Source organism: Haliaeetus leucocephalus, unplaced genomic scaffold (genome assembly GCF_000737465.1).
Source record: "Haliaeetus leucocephalus isolate CR32 unplaced genomic scaffold, Haliaeetus_leucocephalus-4.0 Scaffold162, whole genome shotgun sequence".
Lineage (NCBI taxonomy): Eukaryota > Metazoa > Chordata > Aves > Accipitriformes > Accipitridae > Haliaeetus > Haliaeetus leucocephalus.
In genome coordinates, this window is record NW_010972598.1 from 4,336,163 (window position 1) to 4,352,041 (window position 15,879).

Genomic DNA, 15,879 nt, shown 5'->3' on the forward strand with positions numbered 1-15,879 from the left:
AACATACCAATATTCTCATGTGCTCGTATTTAATAACAGTAGGCACAGGAGTAAGTGCCTTAGCTCTGTGTGTTATAGAAACTAATGCGTCGAGACCTGATCCTAGGAAAACGCTGTTCTCTGGAAGAGTTAGTTCAGATACTTCAGTGCTGCCTCACAAGTTCTGAGTAACCTCTGCTATTTTACATAGTAGTTCTCCTCAACACTGTAGTATCCAAGCATCTCCGAGATAAGCAATAAGCTCCTGACTAATATTTGTCATATTCAATTCATTTGAGAGAATTAACTCTCCTCCTCTCTCTGTAGGACGAATAGCACATGCAATTACTCTGAATGGGTTTGACCATTTTTTAAATACAAGCATTGATTTAAGGGAGTGAGTGTGCTGTGCACTTGGAGTAAGAAATTGTTCTATCAGCCCCTGGCTCCTAGAAAATTCATTTCAGAGGATCAGATGTGAGCCCAGAACATGAAAGCATTTGAAAACAACACTAATGTCTTAAGGTGATGTCCTAGGGATAGGATATCTGCAAAGAACAAAACATTTGTGTGAGTTAGGTAAGTAGTAGCTCTGTTTGATCAAAGTTCAAATTTGAAAAAACAGTTTATATAGGCAATGAAATTATATAATGCTTGACAGCCAAGCCAGGAGGAAGTTCCTTGCCCCAGCAAACTCTCATGTTCTTAGGGTTTGCATCATAAGAAGCAACAGTAGAGCTTGATGCTTAAGTAGTCCTTGAAGCAAAAGTTATTTGACAATGGGAAAGCATGCTACTGTGTCTTGTTTGACCATGAGTCCTACACCACTTACCAAAACACTGAGGCAGGGCTAGAGAGACACCAAAAGAGTAGGAGAAATAAAAGTGCATAAAAGGAGGTTAGATAATATCAAAGGACGAGGAAATCACAGAAGCTTAGATCTGAACACACATTTTGCTTGTAGAATGAGTTTCATTGTACAGATGGTTACTACTTTTTTGTCTCAAAATAAAGACCATTACACTGTCCATGCTGGCTTCTGCTCAACAAACACATTCTGTTTCTTTCCTACCACCATAAATTTCCCATTTTACTTTAATATGAATTTTAAGATGTTTGAGCTTACATAACCCAGTCACAGATCCGAAAAACTACAGCTGAAATGTAGCTCTGCGCTGTGCTCTGGCCCTCCCCCAGAGAGAGCTCTGGCTAGGTGAAGAGCTATAAAATTTCCTTTAGGTGACCAGAAGGCTTGTGTATTTGTGTGCCTCCTGTCTGGTAATATTCTCCAGACACTCATGCATGCATTTAGGGGTGGCAGTAAACATAAAACTCAAGAGCTGAAATCTAGAAGTCTGCTCTGCTAACTGATGGAAAGTTTCCTTCTCGGTCTGGGTCCGTTGGCTTTTCTTTCCCTTTCAGTGTTACATAAAACAACCTTATAGGTTTAATTCCATTTAGTTGTCAGCTATAGTGGATATTTTTAGTCCAAAAATTTCAACACTATCTTGAAACAGTGTTAAGCTAAGGACAGCCACCGATATGAACAAGTGTAACTTGACCCTATTTTTCTAAACAATATAGATACTGAAACTCTTAATCTCTCATGCTGTATCCATGTTTTCAAGCTAAAACTTTGAAGAAAAAAGAAATTCAGTAAACATCTTGGAGTATACAAATACTGTCCCTGGGTAGTTATCAGAGAACAGAATCCACTGTAGAGAAGATGACAGATGACAAGTTTCTTAAACATTTTTAAGAAATCCAGACTTGGAAACCAATATACTAAATTATGTCCTTGTCCACGACTGCTTCTATGTTTGGCTCGGGTAGAATTCTTTTTTTTCTCATGTTCACGTGCCATTCGCTAACTTTTGTTAAAAGAAAATACATTATTTCACATCGACTCTATAACAACAGAAAGACACATTTAAAAGAATCATGGTAAATACACTAATGCTATTTAGACTTCTGGCAATCTTTATGAAAATGCTGGTACCCAGATAGATACATCGTGTGTAACAATGATGCCTACACAAATGCTTGAATTTGTGATAAATGATGCCTACACAAACACTTGAATTTGTGGTAAAATTTAAGCCATGTAAAAAACAAACCTTAATTCTATGCTGTCCCTCACAGTGCTGGCTGTGCCTGCTGCCCCACCAGTGCAGGGCTTGGAGGGAGCTCTGCAGCCACCTGGGGCAGAGCAGCACCCTGAGAACAAGCTGCAGGAGATAAAAAGATCCTTTCTTTGTAAGAGCTCCCCAGAATCAGGTGAATGACAGCATTTTTGGGTCTTTTGTTTCTAGTCTGAGGAGGGATGAATACTGACAAAGAGAAAATTTTCATCTATAGGAGATGTACTCTTTCACTTTAATGGAAGAAAATTTAATCCAGTTAAAAGAAACCTTTGGATGCAAAGCAGCCCTAGTTCCTTCAGTAATATTATTCGGTATTTAAATAACCAGTTTATCAAGAACACAAAGGCCTAATTTCAGAACTGAATATCAGGTGGATATGCTATTAACAGCCTAAAGGGAATTAAAATCTGAGCCTATTTAAATGACTGTTGTGATTAAGATGTTTGACTGTCCTGTTTCTTTCCTTCTTGGACTTTTTTAATAGGTCCACAATATCTCAGCGATTCTATCTAGGTGATAGGACTATCAAAGTGTACCTTTCCACTTTCAAAATGTATCTTCTAGGGATGTCACTCTGAAGTTTCATATAACTGTATAAAATTTTTGCATACATATCTTTAGTATTTTTATACCAATTACTGTTTCAGATTGCCTGTTTTGTTCTCCCACTCAATATAAATACTTATTCATTATCGCAGTTTAAATTCTACCTGCAAAGCCTATTGATTTTTAGCTTTTACCATCTTTAATTTTGTTTCTGAATCATCAGCTGTACACAAATATATATTATTACATGCTAAAAAATCCATTATTATACTTTGCTTATAGTAAGAATTGCTTCTAGTTGAACAGGTATTTTTGGTGACTGGTTTCAAAATCATACTAGTGTCATGGTTTAACCCCAGCCAGCAACTAAGCACTACGCAGCCGCTCACTCACTTTCCCCCACCCAGTGGGATGGGGGAGAAAATCAGGAAAAGAAGTAAAACTCCTGGGTTGAGATAAGAACGGTTTAATAGAACAGAAAAGAAGAAACTAATAATGATAATGATAACACTAATAAAATGACAACAGTAATAATAAAAGGATTGGAATGTACAAATGATGCGCAGGGCAATTGCTCATCACCTGCCAATCGACACCCACTTAGTCCCTGCGCCGTGATCCCCCCCGCCCCCACTCCTCCCCAGTTCCTATACTGGATGGGACATCCCATGGTTTGGAATACCCCGTTGGCCAGTTTGGGTCAGCTGTCCTGGCTGTGTCCTGTGCCAACTTCTTGTGCCCGTCCAGCTTTCTCGCTGGCTGGGCATAAGAAGCTGAAAAATCCTTGACTTTAGACTAAACACTACTGAGCAACAACTGAAAACATCAGTGTGTTATCAACATTCTTCACATACTGAACTCAAAACATAGCACTGTACCAGCTACTAGGAAGACAATTAACTCTATCCCAGCTGAAAGCAGGACAACTAGATATCATTTTGGTTAGAAATAGTAACTTGTCACATACTGAATCAACAACCATATTTCTCTAAAATTGAGAAGGTGGCTGGCTGGATGTCCAGCTTTGATATTAAATACCCTCTAGTTAGCCTTCAGAGTAATTTTCTTAAACCGCTTGAATACCACAGAAAATGAAGTTTGATCAATTGCAAAATCTTACTCCACAAGCTTTCCAAACAGGTATGTGAGAAGAAGGATGCCAAGGCTTCCAGGCAGAATATTCAGCACTTTTAGTGTCTCATTTTCTGCATTGAAAAAACCCAAAACAACCAAACACTAAAATCAGAAACATCACAGGAAGCCAGAAGACCTACTGTACTACAGAAAAGTAAATAAACCAGATTAATAATATATTTTTAAGATAATAAAGCTGCAGACAGAATATTACAACTTTATTCTGTTCTGAAAGTGCAGGTAGAAACAGGCTAGTGATTTTTACAAAACTTTTTTCACGAATAACTGACCAAAGTGAGAGCTTTGTGTTTGGTTTACTGTTAGCCAGCTTAAATATATAGTACTGTAGAAACTGGCTTGAACGCTAAAGATGCCTAGCCTTCAAAATTTGCTAAAGACAACACCACAATTACAGCAATGCACTCACCAAGACAAAACTTTAGAGTTGCTCGAATTTTATACCATATCTTTGCCTTTCCAACTACTGATGAATAATTGCATAGTGGAAAGCCCCTGCAAATCTAAATTCTTAAAGAAAAATCTGATTACTTTCGTTCTCAAAAGTTAACTTAAGCATATTAAGTTTTCCCTCCCAGTAAACTTATTTAAGTGAAGTCTCCTTATAACTGCTTTTTCTCCTCATATATATCTTTATAAATATTATTCAGAGGTCTCAGAGTGACCCTGAACAGATTCTGATGACTGAGAAAGCTAGAAAGAAATGCCCCTAGTGTTTTTCCCTGGTCCTGCCTTATTGTCAGAGCACAACTCACAAAAAATGAATTGCAGAACTGAATTGCAAGACTCAGGGAGGTGAGAAGTTTAGCCAGAGCTTTTCAGCTGTGTCATCTGCAAGCACATAAGAGGAATCATATCATCTATAGCTCTCTGTATTTCTGAAACAAAATCAAGCACCAACTAAAGACAGGGATTTTAATCCTACAGATTAAAGAAAGATGTTGTAATTTAAATAGGAAGTAAAGGTATTATGCAGAATTAACTGATAAGGTTCTACAGCCTATAAAAGAGATTAGAGTAGGTGATGATTTTAATAGTCCCTTCTGAGCTTAAAAACCATGAAAGCCTTGCTCTGCTGTTTTTTCCAAAGCTGATTGTCAAGACTGCAGTGCCGTTTGACATTTTTGGACAAGTTCCAAGCTAATATAGATACTGCACAGATTTTCAAAACTTAGAACATCTGCTAAAACTTTTGAAAATATTGAAAAACTGGCTCCACATGATGTTTAAGGAAAGGGATGTGTGTAGTACCAAGATTTTTCATGCACACAGGTTTGTCTGTTCTTACTGCACTTGCTATTTTGCTAACTCCTAGTGTGTCCATCATGCTGGCAATGTTCATGTAAACTTGTTTTGCAGCAGCTCAGTTTTTATCTGGTCTTTGCAGCTTGGGGGACTGGGAGTGCTTCTCTATTTAATTCTCTGCTACAAAACCACAGAGTCTCTCCCAGCACATAGAAGCTATTTGAATGATGAATTACCCATTCCCTCTGCTCCCAGATATAACCATCTCAGTTACTTGGACAGCTAAATATTTGTTGTCATCTCACATTCGTAAGTATTCTACTGTGGCCAAAAGTGGCAAAGCAGCAACACATAAATCAAAAGTTTTAATTTTCCATTCCATATGCCACAGTCTGCTAGAAGATTCAAAACAGACTGAAGAAGCTGTAAAGGAACACAGACCTTACAGCTGTGTGTGTCGGAGAGCAAATGTAGGCATTTACCAGACCAGTTAATGTTGTGTTTGCTTAGAGCTTTTAGTGTGACATTTTTATTATGCTGAATGGAAGAGCAGTTCAGCTGCTGCCGTGAATCTCTCTCCAAGGAAGGGGGGTTTTTTCCACAGCCCATGGAGGAAGCCTAGCACAGCTACGCTCCTAAATTAGGTGTCCCAACTTACGCAATGTGACTACTCTTGTGCGTAAAATAGCACGCACTTACACCCAAGGCAGCCTTTTTGACATTTCAAGCAAATAGCAGAGCGCGCTCTCCCAGGCAGGCTTGTTTCATGCAGTGGCTGTGTTTTGCATTCAGTTGAAACCTGTGTGAATGACACGGATCTGCCAAAAAGTGCTCCATGGCTGTTGCCACCTGGGAGGTCCCAAAAAATCATGCGCTCTCTCATGCTAATATGATGCCCAGGTGCTGCAGTAGGGTTGGGGAGCATCAACAGAAGGTGCCTGCACTTACCCATGTATGCTAACGTACAGAGCTCCAGAAGAATTGACTATGTCTGGGTGTCATGGTTTAGGTCCAGCCAGCAACAAAGCACCGCTCAGCTGCTCGCTCACTCCTCCCTGCCACCCTGGTGGGATGGGGAGGAGAAAATATAACAAAAGGCTCGTGGGTCGAGACAAGGACAGGGAGGGATCACTCACCGGTTATGGGCACAGGCAAAACAGGCTCGACTTGGAGAGAAAAAAAAACAAAACAGTTTAATTTGTTACCAATCAAATCAGAGCAGGACAACAAGAGTAAAACCAAATCTTAAAAACATCTTCCCCCCACGACTCCCTCCTTCCCAGCTCAACTTCACTCCCAATTTTCTCTACCTCGCCCACCCCCAGCAGCGCAGGGGGATGGGAAATGGGGGTTGGGGTCAGTTCATCACACGTTGTCTCTGCTGCTCCTTCCTCCTCAGGGCAGGACTCCTCACACTCTTCCCCTGCTCCAGCGTGGGGTCCCTCCCACAGGAGACAGTTCTCCACAAACTTCTCCAACATGAGTCCTTCCCATGGGCTGCAGTTCTTCTCGAACTGCTCCAGTGTGGGTCCTTCCCGTGGGCTGCAGTCCTTCAGGCACAGCCTGCTCCAGCGTCGGCTTTCCCATGGAGTCACGGCCCTCTTCGGGGGCCTCCCCCTGCTCCGGCGTGGGCTCCTCTCTCCGCGGAGTGCAGGTGGGCATCTGCTCCCCCGCTCCCCTTCATGGGCTGGGGGGGACAGCCTGCCGCCTCACCACGGGCTGCGGGGGTATCAACCTCCTCCGGTGCACTTCCTCCCCCTGCTTCCTCACTGACCTCAGTATCTGCACAGGGGTTTCTCCCACATTCCAATCTCCTCCCCCATGGCAGGTTCCCCTTCTTAAATGTTCTCCCAGAGGTGGTACTGCCATTGCTGATCCGGTCAGCCTTGGCCAGCGGCGGGTCTGATTTGGAGCCAGGGAAGCTTCCAGCAGCTTCTCACAGGAGCCACCCCCGTAGCCCCTCCCCACTGCCAAAACCCCACCACACAAACCCAAAACACTGGTGTAACATCACTGTGCTGCAAAACCACTCTTCTCCCAGCAAAGCTGCCCCAGCTTTCAGCTCTGCCAGCAGCACATGACGACATGCCAGGGGAAGCTTTAGACTGGAGAAAGAAAGAGCTCGGACCTGACAGCAGTATGAAGAAGGTAAAAATACAGGAAAGGGGATAGTAGGATTCAGGGGCGAAGACTGATGTTTTACAAGGGGTGTAGGAGGCTCCAAGTATCTGTTGCGCAGGGCTGTATTTTAGGCAATAGAGCTGAGAGCAATTGTAGAGCTTCACTCTAGGCTCTGTCTATATTCCAACTTCTGCCCCACAGTCCTCCTTTGGTGCGTTTCTGTGGCAAAGAAACCGCTGAAAGGGAGATAGCCCATGCTCCAGCCGGCCCCATGAGGCTAGGAGGAGAGTAGGATGATGGGGTGCAGGGCATGGTGACCAGTCTGGGTACAGCCCCTCTGTCACCTCCCTCTTCCCCTGAGCCTGCCTTCAGTCTCACCTCTATCCCCTACGCAGCCCTCTGTGCGAGGAGGAGGAGGAAGCCTTGCTCCTCGCAGGACCCAGGGAGTAAGGGCACAAACCTGCTGAGAACCATCCTTCTAGCCCTCAACAGCATCGGGAAGGGCAGCAAATGCTGGCTTGGGGAACAAGGCCCCTTGCAGCAGCCCACATTTCCTCCCCTGTCCAGGTGCAAATTCAAACTAGAGCTGGCCCTCCCTCAAAGAGTTTCCTTCCTTCCTATGCAGTAGGTAACATTGATGGACCCTCTCTGACATATGTTGATAGGACCCCAATAGAGTAACATTTAGACGTGAACAAATTCAAATGTCAATGACCTGGACTTGGCTGAGGTTTAGTTATTCCAACTTTTTTTTTTTTTTAACCATTCATGCCTGGCTCCATTCCCTGCTGCTGGGGGAAAGGGTGGAGAGAAGCCGTGCGAAATGACTGGCTTTGTACTATGCTCCAAGTACACTATTTAGGGCTCATTCTCTGTTTCTAGCAAGTTATTCTGCAGCTAAAACTCATGAGATTTGTCTCCACAGTAGGGAGCTTTTGGGGTAGCAGTCATTTAGCCTGGCCAAAGATAAGTACCATTAAGATAAAATAAGCAAAAAGAGGGAACAAGTTCTTGCCTAAAATTAGGCAAAGTGTTGACAGAGGCACTGCAATGTACCATCCCTGTTACAAGTTTCAGATTTTGACCATATTATCTGACTTGCCTATAGCACAGAGATTGCAGTAGATGATTCTTGCACAGTAATTGCAGATGAAAAGATTGATACCTTTCAGTAAATTAGTTGTATGTTAGAAAATCCTTACTATTTTAGCACTCGATGATTTGTTAGTCAGGTAGTTACCGTGACTGTAAAAAAATAAAGCTATGTCTTTCATTTCCCATTTGACCTACAGGCTTCTACAGGCTTCGTTCTGCAAGATGGGCAGGAGGAGGTGGGTTCCTCCTTGACACAGCCTGGGACACAAGCCCCTCAGTGCAGCCACAGTTGCACAGGAAAGCAGCACTGATCTTGGCATAGCTTCTCTATTCTGTACAGAGCAATTTTATTATACTGTTGTGTAAAGCAGAGCCCCTCCGCAGCTGAGCAGGGTGGCAGGTGTTTGATTGCTCACAAAAACATGACGCAGCTATTTAAGACAAGGGCTACGGAGTAGCATGTTGAATAGGGGAAGGATGTAGCTGTCCTCATTGAAATATGGCTGCTGCTAACATTTCTGCTCTTGTGAAAACCACTATGCTCATGCACGCTTCCATGACCACTTTTGGGCAGGACTTCATTTTAGATCTTATCAAGACGTCTTTCTTCCCACAAGAAGATTTTGCAAAACTTTTTTCTGCATTTACTCTTTAAAATAGTTCAGCAATTCTGAAGCCTTTAATTTTCAGTGCTTAGAATAAGCAGAATGCGACAAAGCTTTGAGAGCCTAAAATATTTGTTTACACAGTACTTCTTGCTGTTATACTTTATATCTCCCACAGGTATTTTTACTATGCTTTTTAATTCACTGCAATGCCATAACTTGGAACAGTCCTTAGATGTCGGTGGTTCGATACTGCATAAACAAAGTCAAGCGATAAAAATCAGTTTAAGTCAATTCCCCTTTTAGTCAAAGAAAAGTGTACATCCGGACTGTGGACTTTTCAGCCAGATCTCGTGACCACACCTTTCAAGCAAGCATTTTGGAATAGTTTAAACATCACCAGCAAACCAGGAATATGAACATCTGCAGGGTAAGTTAGGTGTCCTGTTAGTAGCATTATACCTTCCAGCTTAAAAGTTGACTGCTTCTTTTGCCGTCTCCCACATTCATGACCTTAACTACCGTGGAGTCAGGACTGCCATTTAGCAAACGACTTGAGCTGTGCTCTAACACGTATTTAAGCTGATGCTCACTCCTACCAAACAAAAGTAGTCCTCGCACCTTGCCCGCCTTTCTCTCCGCACGTGTCTTGAACAGTCTTAATTCACAGTAAGCAGCTGGATAGTAAAACAAGAGGAGGTTGCTTTTCAGCTGCTTTGGCTTCCCAGGCAGGGTGGGGAGAGGGTTAGTTCTGCAGCACATGAGCTCACTGAGGCACCTCCCCGCAGCCACAAGCACTGGTGCCAGCGGGGATGAGCGCCGGGGCTGGGGACAGGGCCAGGCACCGACAGCACCAGCTTCCAGGCACGAACACCACCAGTGGGCCACTGGCGGGCTTCCACTTGGAACAACCCGCTGTGCATTAGTGCAGTCTAAATAGGCATTTGGCAAGCCTCGCATCACCTCGTACAGCAGCATCTCCCTCCTTAATGTCGTCATTAATTCTGTACTAAACTGATCTCATTTCAAGTAGGAAACAAAAAAGACAGGCAAAATTCTCGAGGCAAAGGTGCAGAGAAACCTCAAGAGTTGTGCTTCCAGTGGATAGACCTTACCAACGGCATTCCAGTGCTTTCAATAGTATTACCACAATGCAGTGAAAATCAGAAAAACAGGATTAGAAGTAATCAAAAAAGAATATAAATCTGAACATGATCTGATCCAACTCAGTAACGTGGTAGGTATTAGAAGTAAATCAAGTCATCCTGAAACTCCTAGGAGTTTGTCTTCATTACTGAATGCAACTGCCGGGCAATCTTTCACGTAATTCCATTATAAGCCATGGTGTTGCACTAGACATATATATGCCCCATTTTAAGAAACACAGAAAATAGAAGTGATTTTAAACTGTATGCAAAAAAACCTACTAAACTTTTATGATAATGACATACATGGAAATTAAAACATGCAATCTCAAAAAGAGAGGGTTTGGAAACAAAGGAACTCAAATTGCATTTTTCTGAAATAACTACTAACATAGTCTAAAGGTAGAGGGCTGCAGATAACACTGTTCAGAGGCTATCTGTGGAAGTGTGTTAAAAAGATGCCTCTTCTCACAGTTTTTCTACTAATATCTCAAACACCTTTATTTCTAGCCAGCTAGAAAAAGATTCAAACATTTATCCAACTTCCATATGCATGGTATGTGCATTTATTTGTCTGCTTGCCCTCTGATGCTGATGCCAAGCAGTTTCTCAAATGTGTACCTGACAATGTAGTGCATCCTATAAATTTGCAGTACTTACTGCAACATCAAGGACAACGAAGGAAACAACTAGAAGTTGCTGTCAGTGGAAACCAAATCTTTTTGGCTGATGGATGGTAAGAATTTCACAGTAAGCACCTTGATAATTAAAGTGTTGACAAAGTTATGTTGTTCTTCCTGTATGAATGACATATCTCGTTAATTATCCATTCCTTATATGGCACTTGGATGCTTTACACAATCAAATGTGGTAAGACTAAGCTCACACTCTATAAGAAAAATAAATCATCCTAATTAACATTTCTGTTGCAGGAGAGGCTGGTATTCTCTATTTCACAAGCAACAAAGAATACAATCCCCCCCCAAAAACATGTGAAGACTTACAAACTGTGCTTAGCTATACTCCAAAGACATAGCGTATAAAAGCTGTAAACTACCAAGCTGAATATAGAATTCTTACTCTCTCTAAAGGATATTCATGCTGATCCACACAAGCATTGGTGATTAACTACACTGTGCTCCTCTAGCCCTCCTTTATGGAGTGCAAGGATGTGCTTGTAGAACAGCACACCTGCTAAATTACATGTATATGGAACAAAATCCAAACTGTGTATACATAGTACTTACCTCATCTGCTCACATAAATACTGTCCAGTTATCTTTCTGAAAGCAGGAAATATTTTATGCTTATACATTTTTTTCCATCAAGAAGTTACTTCTTAAAGTTATTGTGCCTTTGGAAATAGAACGCTCGGTTATGCTTTGTGTGTAGTAATTTAACATCCACTGTTTGTGCATTCTAGAACTAAAAAAAAAATGTAGCAGATTTCAAATTTGGGGTCAGTAGAAATTTCCCTGACTAATAACACACAACCTACAGTGCAGTGTAGCTGGCTTCTGCAGAGTAACTGGGTACCTGCATTAAGGAATGTTTCATTTTACTGTGAAAAGGCAGCGTGGTTACTCTGTACCAACAGAATACATTTTAAAGCCAGGCTGCTGCATTCTAAGATGGATCAGGTTTATATTACAAATTGGAGTTCAGCCAATGTTTAAGTTTTGATTAAAGGATCAAAACATTACAGAGACTACATTATCTACAAGTATTTCATAAATGAGTCATATTAATTGCTTTTAAAAGGCCCTTTTTGGGGCTCAAATTGGAACACAAATTGCAGGCTGGTAAGACATATCTCAAGTTCTCTGTCGCACGGTTATCCAGCTGCCGATTCCCCAGTCCTTTAAGCATGGTGTCCCCCCACACTGTGCTACGCTAGTTGCTTCTGCAGGCAAAACTTTCGTGATGGTTGGAGCTACTCTGTGGCAGCAGCTGGTCAGGAATCGCAAGAATGAAGAATAAAATTCACGCAAGCTATTAGAAGAAAGCGATCTGCTTTTTTGTGCTGACGGTTTTGCATGGTAGCTTCACAGTAAATCAAAAGAGGGGTCATACGGGAGCTGGATTTCACTGATCTCTAGCGATCAGACAGGGCAAGTCTGCATCGTCCTCCAAGCGCAAACTTGGCCCTTCTCCCCACGCTTGGGCACACAGCCACGCTGAAGCCGAGTGGACCAGAAACTCCGTGCATCCCGCAGTCAACATGCAGCCCGCTTCCCGTTGCAGCAGCGTTGCATGGCGAACACTCACCGGTCCCGTCAGGACAGCCTGGGCTTCAGCTGGCTCTGCAGCACGGCCGCTTGGCATCACGCACGCTGCAGCCAGCAACATGGCCCTTGCTCAGCGGGTACCACAGGCTTTCACCTACTCTTGACCTGCACCTAATATTAGGCTATTGAAACAGCCACGTTCTGCAGCTGGGGCGTGGGTGTGCTTTAAACACCCTTACCACGACTGGGAACGGGTCTGAGCCTCCACATCCCACTGCCCTTCCGAGACACCTACACTGTTCTGCAGCACAGCTGGGAGAAGTCACGGTGCAAACGTGTTGCCATTCACAGCAGGTCTCCTTCCAACCCTGATGGAGTAGCCCTGTTAAACACCAGCCAGGCAGGCAGGCTGGCAGCAAAAAGTCTGGTGGCGTTTTTTTTTTTTTTTAAATTGGTTGGAAACAAAAGGGCTGGGGTACTCACAGGCTGACTCTTGTTCTTACCTCTGCCATCAGAGTGGTTCCAGGGAATGTTTATCAGTATGGCGATAGGTGCTTTATATATATAGATACTGGCTCATCGTTACCAGTAGCACACTAGGAATAATTTCTGTAAAATATTCCCATGCAAAGACAACTGTTACAGTTTCATGCACATTACATAGCTGCAGGTGAAGAGTGTAACAGTTCATGGAAATACCAACTGGATTCAACTACCGCAGACTAGCCTGGAAATTAGCATTTAAAGTTACGGTTGGCTGCTGTTGCGTTTTTGTGTTTGTTTTTAAATCCAAGACTTGCAACCATTTATATATGTAGAAGTAGAGGTCCCAATGACTGCAGTCTTAAAAAAAACAAACAAACAAAAAAAAACCCCAAACAAAAAAAACAACCAAAACCAAAAACAAACCCCCCAAAAACCCAACCAAAAACAAAACACAAAAGCCAAAAATCAGAACTCTCGACCACATTGTGCCACAACTGGACCCAGAAAGTGGCCACAGTAGCTATGAGAGTTCAATCTTTGAAAGATGGAAGCATATCTGCCAGTCATGAATCCAGTGGCAGATTACTGTTCTTAATCTGAAACATTTCCCTATTTACGTGGCTGTTTCCAGGGCCTGACAAAGCAGATTATGACTGGAGGACCAGTCAGCTGTACTGGGGAGAACTACCAGATGACCAAAATGAGCATACTTGAATGAAGTGCCTGAAAGTTCAAGATCAGTTTTGGACAAATCTCACTTTCGATGAAGTGGGACTTTCAGCCCTTGAACAGCAATCTGTGGGCAGGTGCCTACTCTCCTTCAGTCATAGCTGAGAAACTATCCCGAAAATCTGCACGCCTCTTCCCAAAGCGCAGGAGTTAATGCCAGTGCTGCCTGGGGCTACTGCAAGGCACGTGCCTTTTGATTTTGCTTACACCAAAGGTGGAGAAGGGGGTAGTGAAAATTCTCTCTCCTCAGCTCATACCGATCTCCCAAGCAAACCTCCAGCAAAGGCATGCTGCTTGCCACCAAGGCGAGGGAGTGAGACCGAACACAACGAGTAGGCAGCATTCCCCTAACAGCTGTAATTGCAATACTTACATAGAAATCTCAAACATTAAATAATGGCTTTTCCCCAATAGCCATCAATGCAATAGGCAAACACTTTACAGCAAGGAAAAAAATCCTGCATCACAAATATTAGAAAGCTTGTGATGGTTGTGACAGACATATGAAGTGCTTCAGTTTCTGCTTCAGAAGAAATAGCCATGCTGCTGCACCCACAAACCATCCTATGGAAAACTTATTTCAGAGACAAAACCAAAACCACATGTGTTTCTTCTTAAGCTAACTCTTCTGGCTTTTCAGACTTACTAATGCAAAGAGCGACATTTAAATTCAGCAGCAGTCTCATGTTCAATTTCCTCCAATCCTGTAACGGTTATGAGCTTTGTAGTAAATAAAGTCATTCTTACCTGGGAAAGGGACAGAAAAACAGTCCATGCATTTCTAGCAATCAGCGAATGCACTGTTACAAGCTTTGGAGTATTAAGATTCCTTTTGGAAAAAGAAACCCCTGTAAATCAGCCAAATAGAGATAAACATCTACATCCTTCACACCCTTACTTGGTCTCCTTCATTTTCCAGCGCCCTCAACTCCTCAGCCAGGAATGCTGAGGATACCAGCTCTGTGCGAGGGGTCACTTTTCTGGCTGCTCCAGCAAAAGCTCCATGGGCAAGCACTGCTGCTTTTCATGCCACCACTCCAAAGGCTCGAGAGATGAAGTGGTAAGTGCCACGGCTGCCTTACAATTGCTGGCAAGGGGTGGAACGCATTGTTGCTGCTTATTATTTGTAGATTCCCAGATCTACAAATTTGAACTGTGAAACTAACCGGTAGCCCAGAGGCAGGAATTCGTTTTACCATCCTCTACCTTCACACTTCATGAAGAAAAGCAGCTGCCAATAAAGGCCAAGATGTCCTGTGGGCAGATGGCTTAGAAAGATTCCCACCAACAGTAAAGCTGAGTGAAAAGCACGGCCTCTTCACAACTGGTGGCATTTCCAACAGAAGATATCAAAATATAAGTCTGACTTCCAGGCTACTTGGCATGATTGGAAGAGAACTGTAACAGTCTGGAAGCCAAGTAAAAACTCAAGTGGCAAGAATTGAAACAGCAGCAGCAAAAAATGATGAATGAACCTGTCAGTTCCAAAGAAGTAAGTATACAGCCCTTAAAAGTACCATGAGAAAATGAAAAAACCTAATCAGTTTACTTTTAATCAAGGCATATTGTACTGACATATCAAGAGATCACATGAAAAGATGTTTTACATAACATCAGGAATTTCGCATCATTACAGCCCTCATTTCAGCTACAAAAGCAAGAGATTTTTGTATACTTCACGGTGACATTCCTGGAGAGAAACCATAACACAGTTCTCAAATTTATTCAGCTTGATTAGCAATAGCCATACTGCAGCAGCTGCCTTGCCATTGCTCAGCACTTTGTGCACACAAACAGCATGAAAGATGTGACAGTACTGCAATTTTGCCGATATTTGTAGAATTACGTAACATGAAACATATATTTAAGGAGGAAATTGAACTAAAAGGCAGCTCTTCTTTAAAAATGGCCAAATGAAACTCCAGTAGTATACAGAAAGTTAGCACAATGTATATTCACATGACTGTCAAGGACTATAAAGCTCAAAGTCTCATCAAACAGCATTTGTTTTAAAATCACAAGAGGCTTGAAATCATGAAAATGCTTTTGGAGCATTTGCCAATCCTCATCTGCAAAAGCAAGGCACCTTTACACCTTCCAGCATTCAGACTGCAAACCAGAATCAATACCCATGCCGCTGGTTCTGTTTGGCAATCTTGCCCAAACGTCCCAGAGATGGACGGTTACAATTGATCACGCTGGACCCACAGCTGGAAAGTTCATCTGTTCCTGGCTTGATAGGGTATCACTTTCTGTCAGGTAAGTGTTGCAGAATGAGAGTAAAAATTCCTTTCATAGTCCCAGCCATCTATTTCAATGAAGCCAAGGCACTGAAGGAGGTTTAACAACACATCATGTGAGTCCTCAAGTGTTTTTGACTGAATTTTCTTTCCAAACTATTGCA